Here is a 13644-nt window from a genome sequence, read left to right as displayed (position 1 = left end):
TTTTTCTGGGTGCAAATATTTTATAAAATTTCCACTTGGTGCCAATCTGGTGAGTACCATCATCCTCTGAAGTAACTAAAATGCTTAATTTATATATTTGTTTTTTTAAGTACAAAATGATGAATTGATTAAAAAATTTATGGGGATCGAAATGAAACATACGCTTCTTTGTTCTTTATGAAACAGACGCCTCTTTGTTTTTGTTTGTTGTTTCTAGCATCTTTTGAGTAGAGAGACAGTTCTCTGGTGAAGAGGGAAGTTCATCAAGAAGTGCCCAAATCTTTCAATGCAGGTTTAGATATTAAAAAATAAAATAAACCTGAATCTCTAAGGCATAGAAACATTGAATAAATGTTCCTGGGTTTTAGTTATTTTCTATTGCTTTCTAGTTTCATTACTTGAAATATGTTTGCCCAAATCTCTCAATGCAGATTTAGATATTAAAAAAATAAAATAACCCAGATTCAAATTGTGTAAATTATCATTTCAAAAAATCTTAATAAATTATAAACCAAACCAAAAAGAAAATAAAAAATAACGGTTAACAAAACTAAAAAGGAAAAAAATAACAATTACAGTATAAGTTTTACTGCTAATTTAAACGGTCTATATTGCACCCAGGGTTGAGGCCATAATTTCACTTAGATAGTGAAATTTTCATCCGAATTTGGTTAGAAATTTTGGAGAAATTTAATATTGAGAGCGTTTGAATTGTTTTTTTACCGTGGAAATGGATTCAACACCATGGAATATTTCTTAGACACTCAAAATCTTGAAAATTGATAATTGTAACCTGAATTTCCAAAATTTCCTATAAATTTTCTCAAAATTATACAAAAATTTCCATTATTTCCTTACAAAAATATAATTTCTACTAAATTGCACACAACCCATAATAAAAAAAACACAATAAATTATAAATTATAGTTACAATTATGAAATATAAAAATTAATATATATATATATTTTTATATTTATCATATGATTGGTTTGATCATTAAAAATAAGTATTTTTTAAATTATAAATTTAAATTTAAAAAATAATATATATATATATATATATATATATATATATATATATTTATTCAAGAAACTAAAATCTGATACCTTAATTTAATATCTAACTACATAATAATCTTAAAATAAATTATTATTATTATTCCAAACTCTTAAAACACACCAATCACTATCCCTAACCACTAAAATTTACAAACCCAACTAACTTTTATTTTAATTAATCTATATATAATTATATTCAACATTACTCTTAAATATTCCACCAGAAACATTATACCATTTCCAACAAAAATATAATAACTAAAATGTTCCACTACATAGAATCAAGCTGGTTTTAATGAAAATGGCATATATAAATATACATTTAGATACACTGAACTCTATTACATAAAATAAGAAAATACAATAACAAGTAATAAATATACGAATATGAAAAACCCCTTATAGAATGTAACCTCACCAGAATGAATGTAAGAATTCGTAAGATGGGATAACACGAGTCATCGCATTGGGCGCATTTTGGGTTTGAAAGTCGAAATTCGCCATGTCTGAACGGTTTTCAAACAAATTCGATCTCAGTTCAATGAATATCAAATCAATCAAAGTATGATTTCTTGCCCCAACCCCAAGGCGAATAAATTTGCCTGTAACGGTGCAGGTTTGTTGAATTTCGACATAGAACAAAGTGGAAAGGAAAAAACAAAAATACCCAAACTCATATCACCCTCTCCACGTAGTTTTCGTTCTCCAAGCCACCCGACGATAGTCTACATGGACTATGGACTATTTCTATAATATCGACAGAGTATGTTAAAATATATATTTTAAATCTAATGTTTTAGAATCAATCATTTTTTAAAATTTTACAGAAGAATTTTGAATGGAATATTTTTCAGGAACGAGCTGTCCGCCACTTTATACCAATAGTTGTCTCAATTCAAGGATGCATATTGACACATTCTAGTTGAGATTGCAACACGCGGCACTAGTCAATCTGTGTCTCTCATCTGTCGATATCAGCGAGCCTAAAGACTCTTAGCTTTTTCTTCGGGCGGCATCTGGGTCTCTGTTCAACTATCTTTTAGGCTTCTGCTATTTTACAGGGATGATTTATAGAGCTTACTCGGGGCATCGTTGTTATTACGTTGATCCAAACTTCCTGTGTGGGCAAATTTTCATAAGAAGAAGAATGATTAAGCAATTGGAGACGGAAGGACTCTGTTCATTCTACCGGATGGATGCTTTCTTCTGTCCTCACTCAAACGCCTAATAAATTTTGCTTATATTTTCTGCGTGGACGTTGATATTCATTGTATTGGAATCGTAGGCCTCATATCCGACTCCATGGTATATTTTCAGGTTCTTTTACTTCTACCGTGGTCGAAATCTTGAAACCCCAGTTGAAAATATGCGGCTCTTGTGAATCCCGGGATCTCTCCTCTATCACTATATTACAGAACATAGAGTTAGTGTTCTTCGGCTCCGATGGGCCTATCTTTTCTTAAGGTAGTCTTCGGATCTTTTCCGCTTCTGCTATTCTTTTTCCACCTCTAATGACAAAAATAACCTGTAGAGCTTTGAAAGGAGAGTATATGCTTATGGCTGTGAGTTTCACTGTCATTATGGCTGTGAGTTTCACTGTCATTATGTTCAACCAGAATTCCTGAGTTGGCGAAGTTTCTGAAGAAGAAGATTGCCAAAGCTATTGGAGGTGGAAGGACTCTTCTCATTTTATCCTGATGGATTTTTTGGCTTCTTCTGACCTCATTCACCTTAGGTAATGAATTTTACTTATATTTTCTTTATTTTAAAACTCATTGTATTGGAATTACAGGCATAATCTCTGACTCCCTATTATAATTTTTTCTATTTCTTTTAGCTCCTTCCTCACTGGTCGAAATCTTGAAACCCTATTATACCGTTTTAATTTTGATATGCACATTTTCAGGCTGACTTGCCTATTGAAAAAAATTGATACTCATTTTCAGTTTAACTTTCTCCTCAATAGTTCTTTAGGGCAACATGAACTAATTTGTCAATGACAGTATCAAATAGTGCCTCAATCTGTTTTTCTCGTGTTTTTCTTAAAGTCTTGCGTCGACTGTGCAACTTAGAGTTACAATTCTGCCTTGTTACTCAACATACTCAACTCCGTATTGCAATCCTTCAACTGTAGATTCATTTAACACCAATAATGCTTATGACTTCAGCAATGGTACTGCACAGACATTTCACTGCCATTATTAATCAGTCGAGCTTTCTGATTCTGCAAATTGTCAGAAACAAGAGAAATGCTAAAGCAATTGGAGGCGAAAGACACTGTGCATTCAACCTAGACTGAATAGTTCGTCATCTTGTGTGTCCTCGCACACCCTTGTTAATTTTTGTTCCTATTTCCATCTTGTATTTTGATATTCTTTATATTGAAATCTCAGGCCTCATCTCTGTAGTTTAAAAATTATATTCTAATCTCTACAGGTCATGATCTGAAAATAATTTCCTTCTCTGTTCAATAAACAGGTGAATCCAGAATGCTTTGTCATCTTGATTTTGCTAGCTTAATGGTTGTCTCTCTCCTTCTCTCGGAAGAGTTAGGTTGCGTGGAGCGCTCTATGAGTTGTGGTGTTGTTTCAAATTTCAATGTGAGTTGTGTGGTGTCGTCTCAATGTGAGTTGTGACCTGTGTTATGTGTCATGTGCTAGTATGTAAGTTTGTGGGTCTGTGATAATTGAGAGAGGGAGACCATGGCAGCGAAAATTTGCTTAAAATCTTATTATTTATGCTCATTAACATAAACATCTTAACAAAAATAATAATTTTTTATAATTAAAAAAATAATAATTTAAAATTAACATAAACATCTTAACAAAAATAATAATTTTTTTATAATTAAAAAAATAATAATTTAAAATTAAACAAACGGTTGAAATTTTAAAATAAAATATAATTCTATTAATTTTACACTTTTTATCCATATCTAAAATAAAATCTATTTAAATTAAGAGTGTCTTACTATTTATACTCCTTAAAAGAAACATCAAACCTATTTAAATTAAGAGTGTCTTGCTATTTATACTCCTTAAAAGAAACATCATATCGATTTATACTCTTTAGTAGAAACAAAACAACAAAAACAATATTAAATGCGTGATGGGCTATATATCATAACAAAAACAATAATAAATGTGTCATGGGATGTCCTAGTAATCATATCCAATGTGGATGTTGGAGGAGCCGGTAGCTTGGATAGAAAGACAATGAAAAAGCACTTACCGTTTACAATGACAAAAGCCAAAAAGCCAAAAGATAAAAGTTCTATAAAAGGAAAAAGCGCTTACCGTTTGTAATGAAGAAAGCCAAAAAGATAAAAGAAGATCGGGAATTGATTTACGGAGGCTGATGGCGGTTGGGTCCTGGGTATATATAGGGAGAAGGAAGAGCTTGAGTTTTGTTTCCTCATCTACTCTATTCCTCTGTTCTCATCTCATTCGTTCGTTTTCACTTGCTTTTGTTCCGTTTTGCTTGACGATTTTATGTTTGTTTTCAGTTTATTGAGCATGGCCATGCTCTGCGTTTCTTTGGTTTGGTTGATGACTATTACTGCTTGCTTTTATTATGCTCTTTTCTATGAACGTTTATGTTTATTTCGTTTTCTAGTATGGAATTGAAAATGAACATGCAGAAACAGAGGAAGAAACTGAAAAGAAAAAGAGGAACAGAGGAAGAAACTGAAAAGAAAAAGAGGAGATGAGGTTAAGGAATTTTTCTGGCTTGGAATTGAAAATGAACATGCAGAACAGAGGGAGAAAATGAAAAGAAAAAGAGGAGATGAGGGTAAGGAAATTCCCTGGGCATACATATCATAGGTTTCGAGGGAAGAATGCCAAATAGCGGCTTCAACTTCAGCTGGATGAATTATGAATTTATTAGCAGTGTTTAACATTTTATTTTGGTTTTTCCTTTGCATTTTCGGCAGGCAGGGAGATTGAGATTGGGCAGATATAGTCAATTTTGCTCATATGGTCGCATTCATATGGAAGTTGCACAGAGTGGTCCCCAGGTCTAACTCTCTGTCTGTCTGCCACAGCGGAGTATTTACTGATTTAACTTAGGTGGGTGGGTATTTTACCCTGGTTTTGAAGTCACTGTTCATTAATTCCGGGCTGGGTATCTCATATTTGTGTTTTTTTATTGCTGTAGCTTGAGAAATGGGAATCGGAGTGGTTTAAATCATGATGATCAGGATGAAATGGATGACGGAACTATTATAAGGAAAATTAGATGGGATTATCCCTACGTTATGGTCAAGTGTACAGAGCAGAGCATTTATAGATGAATCGGGCACAACATTTTCCGAACTCTGTGGCAGATCATCTTCCACACAGAAGGGACTAGAGGAGAGGTATAAATTTCATTTCATTTGAATCTACTATAGCCCTACGTCGATGCATTTAACTCCATAGCTCATGTAATACTGTCGAAACCCTGTTAGCAGAGGATTTAAGAGAGGTGTGCATTTTATTTCAGTTGAATCTATTGCAATCCCGAAAGTCTTTCAGATCCATGCATTTAACTCAATAGCCCATGTAATACGGCCGGCAAAAGTCTTTCAGGTCTATGCATTTAACTTCATAACCTATGTAATAAGGTCGAAGCCCTGTTAGCAGATGCTTTATGTTTTTATAAAATGTTCAATGCAGATACATTGTTGATTATATGCCCAGTAGCGAGAGGGAGCTGCATTTAATCATGCTATGGTGATGGATTTTTCTGGGTGCAAATATTTTATAAAATTTCCTCTAACCCAATATGTGAAGGTGAGTACCATCATCCCCTGAAGTAAGTGAGATGCTTAATTTATATATGTTTTTTTACTATGGTGATGGATTTTTCTGGGTGCAAATATTTTATAAAATTTCCTCTAACCCAATATGTGAAGGTGAGTACCATCATCCCCTGAAGTAAGTGAGATGCTTAATTTATATATGTTTTTTTAATGAATGTTTGTGTTTATTTCGATTTCTTGTTTGGAATTAACAATGAAAATGCAGAACAGCTGAAGAAATTGAAAATGCTTAATTTATATATCTGTTTTTTTAATGAAATTGAAAATGCTTAATTTATATATCTGTTTTTTTAATGAATGTTTGTGTTTATTTCGATTTCTTGTTTGGAATTAACAATGAAAATGCAGAACAGCCGAAGAAATTGAAAAGGAAAAGAGGAGATGAGGTTATGGAAATGTTCGGGTGTACATGTCACGGGTTTCAAATGCCCAACAATGGCTTGGGCTGGATTTTTAATACTCCTTTTGCAATGAACGACTCCTTAATTTGTGTAATGTAATGCGTTATGGATTTATGGGCAGTGTTTAACATTTTATTTTTCTTTTTGCTATGCATTTGCATTTTTGACAGACAGGGAGATACAGATTGAGTGGATATAGTGAATTTTGCTCATATGGACGTTGCAGAGTGGTGGTTGGGTATTTTATCCTTGTTTTGAAGTCACATTAAAGCCCATAAAGACTATTAATTTTGGGCTGGTTATCTCATATTTGTGTTTTTTTATTGGTGCAGGTTGAGAAATGGGAACCAGGTTGGTTTAAATAATGAGGATCAGGATGAAATGGAGGATAGGAATATTTTGAGCTAAAATAGACGGGATTATCCTTACATTATGGTCCAGTGTCCAGAGAAGAGCATCTGTAGAAAAATCGGACACAACATTTTCCGAACTCCCTCGCTGGTCATCTCCCACACACAGAGGAGTCAGGACTATAGAGGACGAGAGTAGAGGACGATAGAAGACAAGAGGAGAGGTATAAATTTAATTTCATTTGAATCTATTGCAGCCCCAAAAGTCTTTCAGGTCCATGCATTTAACTCCATAGCCCATGTATACGGTCGAAGCCCTGTTAACATGCTTTATGTTTCTACAAATGTGCAATGCAGATACGTTGTTGAGTGCCTTGCTATGGTGATGGATTTTTCTGGGTGCAAATATTTTATAAAATTTCCACTTGATACCAATCTGGTGAGTACCATCATCCCCTGAAGTAACTAAAATGTTTAATTTATATATTTGTCTTTTAAGTACGAAATGATGAATGGATTAAAAACTTTATGGGGATCGAAGCTTCTTTGTTTAAAACAGACGCTTGCTTGTTTTTGTTTATTGTTTCCAGCATCTTTTGAGTAGAGAGACAGTTCTCTGTGAAGTGGGAAGTTCATCAAAAAGTGCCCAAATCTTTCAGTGCAGGTTTAATATTAAAAAAATAAGATAAACCTGAAGCTCCAAGGCATAGAAACATTGAATAAATGTTCCTGGGTTTTAGTTGTTTTCTATTGCTTTCTAGTTTCATTACTTGAAATATGTTTGCCCAGATCTTTCAATGCAGGTTTAGATATTAAAAAAATAAAATAACCCTGAAGCTCTAACGCATAGAAACATTGAATAAATGTCCTAGTTTTAGTTGTTTTTTAATTGCTTTCTAGTTTCATTACTTGAAATATGTTTATGCCTGGATTCATTTGATTATTTCGATCGTATTTATCATATTATTTTATTTATTATTATAGTTTTTTTGGAGGAAATTTTGTTTTTTTACTTAATTTAAATAAAGATATAATATAATATATATATTAAATTATGTTAAGGAAACTAAAATTAAAATTAAAAAATTATTATTAAACTCTTTCAAAAACTATAAATAAAAATTAATACAACTCTCCCAAACACATAAAATACACTCAGTTAATTAATTACAAGATAATAAGTTCTTTTAATTAACTAGCGTATGGCTGGGTCTCATCACTGTAATCAACAAATTACTTTATCAAACATGTACTTCATAACTACTTTGTAAGTAGACTAATACGCTAGGGGATAGATTTTTTTATTTAGAGAGATCTGGTAAAATACACTCAGTTAATTAATTACAAGATAATAAGTTCTTTTAACTAACTAGCTTATCGCTGGGTCTCATCACTGTAATCAACAAATTACTTTATCAAACACGTACTTTATAACTACTTTGTAAGTAGACTAATACGCTAGGGGATAGATTTTTTTATTTAGACTGATCTGGTGTGTGGCCGTGGGCCCGATTTAATAAAACTTTATAAACTCGTTTCACTTTTGACATTGGCGTTATTTGCAGTTCAATGAATATCAAATCGATCTAAGTATGATTTCTTGGCCCAACCCCAAGGCGAATAAATTTGCCTGTAACGGTGCAGGCTTGTTGAATTTCGACATAGAACAAAGTGGAAAGTAAAAAACAAAAATACCCAAACTCATATCGCCCGCTCCACGTGGTTTTCGTTCTCCAAGCCACCCGACGATCGATGGACTATTGGTTAGTTTTTTTGTTTTTTTTTTTTGAAAGTTTCCCTGCATGTTTTTGGGGTAAAAAATTAGCCAAAATCTGATAGCGATTTATTCTAATTTCTATAATAGCGACAGAGTATAGCAACGAGCCTAAATCTGATAGCGATTTAGTGTAATTTCTATAATATCGACAGGGTATGTTAAAATATCTTAAATCTAATGTTTTAGAATCAGTCATTTTTGAAAATTTCACAGAAAAAATTTGAATGGAATATTTTTCACGAACGAGGCTTCCGCCACTTTATACCAATAGTTGTCTCAATTCAACGATGACACATTCTAGTTGAGATTGCAACACGCGGCACTAGTGAATCTATCTCTCATCTGTCGTTATAGCAACGAGCCTAAAGATTCTTAGCTTTTTCTTCGGGCAGCCTCTGGGTCTCTGTTCAACTATCTTTTAGGCTTCTGCTATTTTACAGGGATGATTTATAGAGCTTACTCGGGGCATCGTTGTTATGTTGATCCAAACTTCCTGAGTGGGCAAATTTTCATAAGAAGAAGAATGATTAAGCAATTGGAGACGGAAGGACTCTGTTCATTCTACCGGATGGATTTGTTTGCTTTCTTCTGTCCTCACTCAAACGCCTAACAAATTTTGCTTATATTTTCTGCGTGGATGTTGACATTCATTGTATTGGAATCGTAGGCCTAATATCCGACTCCATGGTATATTTTCAGGTTCTTTTACTTCTTCCGTGGTCGAAATCTTGAAACCCCGGTTGAAAATATGCGGCTCTTGTGAATCCCGGGATCTCTCGTCTATCACTATATTACAGAACATAGAGTTAGTGTTCTTCCGCTCCGATGGGCCTATCTTTTCTTAAGGCAGGCTTCGGATCTTTTCGGCTTCTGCTATTTTTTTTCCACTTCTAATGACAAAAATAACCTGTAGAGCTTTCAAAGGAGAATATATACTTATGGCTGTGAGTTTCACTGTCATTATGTTCAACCAGAATTCCTGAGTTGGCGAAGTTTCGGAAGAAGAAGATTGCCAAAGCTATTGGAGGTGGAAGGACTCTTCTCATTCTATCCGGATGGATTTTTTTGGCTTCTTCTGTCCTCATTCACCTTAGGTAATGAATTTTACTTATATTTTCTGTATTTTAAAATTCATTGTATTGGAATTACAGGCATATTCTCTGACTCCATATTATAATTTTTTTCTATTTCTTTTAGCTCCTCACTGGTCGAAATCTTGAAACCCTATTATAGCGTTTTAATTTTGATATGCACATTTTCAGGCTGACTTACCTATTGAGCAACATGAGCTAATTTGTCAATGACAGTATCAAATAGTGCCTCAATCTGTTTTTCTCGTGTTTTCCTTAAAGTCTTGCGTCGACTATGCAACTTAGAGTTACAATTCTCCCTTGTTACTCAACATACTCAACTCCGTATTGCAATCCTTTGATTCATCTAACACAAACAATGCTTATGACTCCAGGAATGGTACTGCACAGACATTTCACTGCCATTATTAATCAGTCGAGCTTTCTCATTCAGCAAATTGTCAGAAAGAAGAGAAATGCTAAAGCAATTGGAGGCAGAAAGACACTGTGCATTCAACCTAGATTGAATAGTTCGTCATCTTGTGTCCTCGCACACCCTTGTTAATTTTTGTTCCTATTTTCATCTTGTATTTTGATATTCTTTATATTGAAATCTCAGGCCTCATCTCTGTAGTTTAAAAATTATATTCTAATCTCTACAGGTCATGATCTGAAAATAATTTCCTTCTCTGTTCAATAAACAGGTGAATCCAGAATGCTTTGTCATCTTGATTCTGCTAGCTTAATGGTTCTCTCTCCTTCTCTCAGAAGAGTTATGTTGTGTGGAGCGCTCTATGAGTTGTGTGGTGTTGTCTCAATGTGAGTTGTTTCAATGTGAGTTGTGTGGTGTTGTCTCGATGTGAGTTGTGAGTTGTGTTATGTGTCATGTGCTAGTATGTAAGTTTGTGGGTCCATGGGATGTTTATGTTTGTGGGTCCGTGATAATTGAGAGAGGGAGAGAGGGAGACCATGGCAGTGAAAATTGAGAGAGGGAGACCATGGCAAAGGAGTGCATGGAATCACTTTTGATGGGCAAACATGATTCATAGATGATGTCTTCACGGTGAGTGTCTAATATCTAAGGCTGAAAGGAAATCTATATTCATGTTGATGGGAAAACATGATTCATAGATGATGTCTTCACGTTGAGTGTCTAATGTCTAATGTTGAAAGGAAATCTATATTCATGTATAGAATTGTTATTTGATTCCTTTTAATTTTTTTTTTCTAACGAGTTAAAGTTTACTATGCAGAAACTAAAATATTGCGGCACACTAAACTAGAGACTCTGGTTACCCCCACGATGAATAAACAAGCCTTCCCCAGCGAAGGGTTTCTGTAAATCGAACCCTTCAACAATGATTTTGTTGGCCAACAAAGTTAAGGTTAGTGCATTTTGATTAATAACTATTTTTTGATTTGCTGGAAATTCCTTTAACATTCAAAAATACACATATTTGATGCATGGAGATTTACTTATAACATTAAAAAATACACAACCCTTTCTATGCTCTTCTTTTGATATTTGATGCATGGTGATTTTACTTATAACATTAAAAAATACACAACCCTTTCTATGTTCTTCTTTTGATATTTGATGCACGGAGATTTTACTTTTGCTAAGTCTATTCTCATCATCATAGTTGATTTTTTTTTCCCTTATATGTAGTCCTTCTTGTGCTATTCTGACCACATGAATTTTCCTATTGTGAAGAAAACCAAACCATTATTTTAAGATAAAGTTAGGGAAAATTCTTTTTAAGCCTATTTGCTAGAATTATTGTTGAAATTTTGTACTCAATTGCATAGTGAGATGGGCTTATAACCATCAAATTTGTATTAATCATTTTGCTTTGGAATTAGAGCTATAAATGTTTATTAAGTGCACCCACCAAAAAATTGAGATTCTTCTATCACTTTTAGCGTCTCCTCTTCTCGGAAGTCATAGAAACACAAATAAAATAAAATTCCACCATCCAACAATGTGGACTCGAACTCTTTGCCTTGCCTTCTTAAAAGATTGTAGAACTGATTTGTGTCCCTCTTTGGTGACTTTAGCTTCATGTTCCTTATTTTGTTGTTCTTTAATCACTTTTATGTTTTCCTTAGGAGATTCTTGGAATAAACTTTTGAAATGCCTTACTCCTTATGCTATCTTTGAGAATTTTCTTAGCTTCCTCCATTCTTTCTTTACTGAGCTCCCATGAACTTTTAATGTTCCTTCAGTGTTTTATGTAGTTTTCGAAGAATTTAGTATTCTTGTTGCCCTCAACAATTGCCAAGTAGCCCTGTTCTTCAATCTTTACTTTACTTGTTCTTGTTCCAATAGTTCCATTTTGTATTCCTTTTTAAATTTTTTAGATTAATATTCCCCTTGTTTGTAAAGACTCCTTCCATATTTGTTTCAAGCAATTTCTTGGTTTGTTCCTTGGTCTCAACAAGCTTTTGTAGAGCTTACCGGGCTTTTTTCATTGCCCACTTTTCTATTATGTTTTAAACTTTCATCAAATTTATTGCAAATTGATAAATGGCACTTTTCTATTATGTTTTAAACTTTCATCAAATTTATTGCAAATTGATAAATGGTTTTCTCCCTTGTATGAGTTTCATATTTTTTCCAATCATGAGTGACCAAATTATTGAAACCTTGAAACATTCTTCTCATAGCAAATCTTGGTTAAATTTAAAAGGGTTCTAGGTGTTTCTTTTCATCTTTTTCTAATTGTAGCAATATGGCTAGATGTTTCTTTTCATCTTTTTCTAATTGTAGCAATATGGCTAGATGGTCTGAAGATCTCTCCACCCCTAACCATGACTTCAAGTCTTTCCACATCCTCCAAAATCTTTTATGTTACCAAAACCCTATCTAATCTCCTTTATTCCACCTTCCTTCCTTTTCTAAAGATCCCTCATGTCAGAACTAGGCTAATAGGTGCCACATCATAGAACCCATGAATCTCCAAACCTTTGAGATAAATAATCGATAGATGGGGGTCTTTTTTAGCATTTCAACACTCCCCCTCCACCCCCCGCCCCCCGCCCCCCCCCAAAAAAAAAACTTTTCCCAACCTTCATTGCCAGATTCAGATTGCCCCCCTAGGATGACATATTTTTGGCTACTGCCTAAAATCTAAAATTGTCCTAGGACACCTTGTGATCCCCTGATGGACCATAAAGATCAATGAAGGAAAGGAATTTCCTCAATTCCTTTTGTTAGAAAATCAGAAAGGCAGAAATATTTTCTTATCTTGATAATTACTTGTGATGTATTTGTTCTTTATGTTATCTTCTTTATCTTCTTTTCATTAAGCAATTACCAAATCATAAACGTATGAAGATCAAAACAACAAAAGACACAGTGTGTAGGCTCTCCCCTAGGGAAAAACCCCTCTCCTAGGGGAAATCCCAACCAAAATTCTCTTCTTCAAGAACCAATTCAAAATGAGACAACCAAGACCTCTAGACCAACATGAAACCTTCCTACATCCACCAAATCAACCTTCCAAAAAAGACTAGTCAAAGTCTAGTCAAGACTTTTAAAGTCAATATAAGTCAAACACTTCAAAACAAGTCAAACAGGGTCTCGACCCTCTTCCTCACTCTGAAATTCTCGGCTTGCAGTGGCTTGGACTTGCGGTAACCTCGACTGCTCGCATGTGTGACAAAAACAAATATATTTCCGATCTTTCTTGCTTGACAATTGTTCCATCCTTCCTCGCTAGGGTTTATCTTCTCTTGCAATGGGATAGACCTTCCTTTTGTGCCTTTCGCACTTCTTTTCTTCACTAGAATTGTAGATTGAATGCTTCTTGGATGGATGTCGAATGTCTCTTCTATATATAGTCTTCATGTGAGGTCGAACAACCTTCATGAAGCCAACTTGATAGGAGGAGAAGGCCGACTTGATGGAGGAGGCATAATTTATGTTTTTGACGCGAAAACAAATTTCTTTCTTGATACAAAAGCCCAAGAAGGGTCTATTACATGATGACAAGGATCATGACTCATGACACAACCCTAGAAGCACTCAATGGGTGCTTTGACCTATAAACATAATAATTTGAGCATGAAATCCATGCTTATAAAAATAAATTTTCTTTAATCATTACAATAATTTTCTTTTCTTCTCTTTACAAATACATAAGAATTACATGAGCCAAACAACAATTATGAAGACCGATAC

The 13644-nt window shown here is 34.0% G+C and overlaps 1 protein-coding gene and 2 long non-coding RNA genes across 4 annotated transcripts in view; all 3 read left to right on the top strand.

Moving 5' to 3' along the window:
• Positions 1–4486: 4486 nt before the first annotated feature.
• LOC149248454 (uncharacterized) lies at positions 4487–5841 on the top strand. Its single transcript, XR_016265725.1, has 4 exons — positions 4487–4851; positions 4994–5129; positions 5218–5419; positions 5718–5841. It is a non-coding gene; the product is annotated as an uncharacterized LOC149248454 (long non-coding RNA).
• A 54-nt stretch (positions 5842–5895) lies between these two features.
• LOC149248453 (uncharacterized) lies at positions 5896–6683 on the top strand. The gene is made up of 3 exons (XR_016265724.1): positions 5896–5956; positions 6212–6502; positions 6597–6683. It is a non-coding gene; the product is annotated as an uncharacterized LOC149248453 (long non-coding RNA).
• A 286-nt stretch (positions 6684–6969) lies between these two features.
• Positions 6970–13644, top strand: part of LOC149248452 (sugar transporter ERD6-like 6) — a 117116-nt gene continuing 110441 nt past the window's right edge. Inside the window, exons 1-6 of one of the 2 annotated variants that reach the window (XM_089458443.1) lie at positions 6970–7053; positions 9091–9237; positions 9366–9485; positions 9857–9991; positions 10166–10524; positions 10715–10846. The gene's annotated coding sequence lies outside the window, so the exon portion shown is untranslated. Of the gene's footprint in view, positions 7054–8189; positions 8378–9090; positions 9238–9365; positions 9486–9856; positions 9992–10165; positions 10525–10714; positions 10847–13644 lie in introns of those variants that run through there. The other variant, XM_089458442.1, reaches the window with a different exon arrangement.

This window comes from Pinus tabuliformis, chromosome 7, assembly GCF_031772625.1.
Source record: "Pinus tabuliformis cultivar Carrire ecotype Pingquan chromosome 7, CPIR1, whole genome shotgun sequence".
NCBI lineage: Eukaryota > Viridiplantae > Streptophyta > Pinopsida > Pinales > Pinaceae > Pinus > Pinus tabuliformis.
This window is presented reverse-complemented; position numbering and strand designations above follow the sequence as displayed.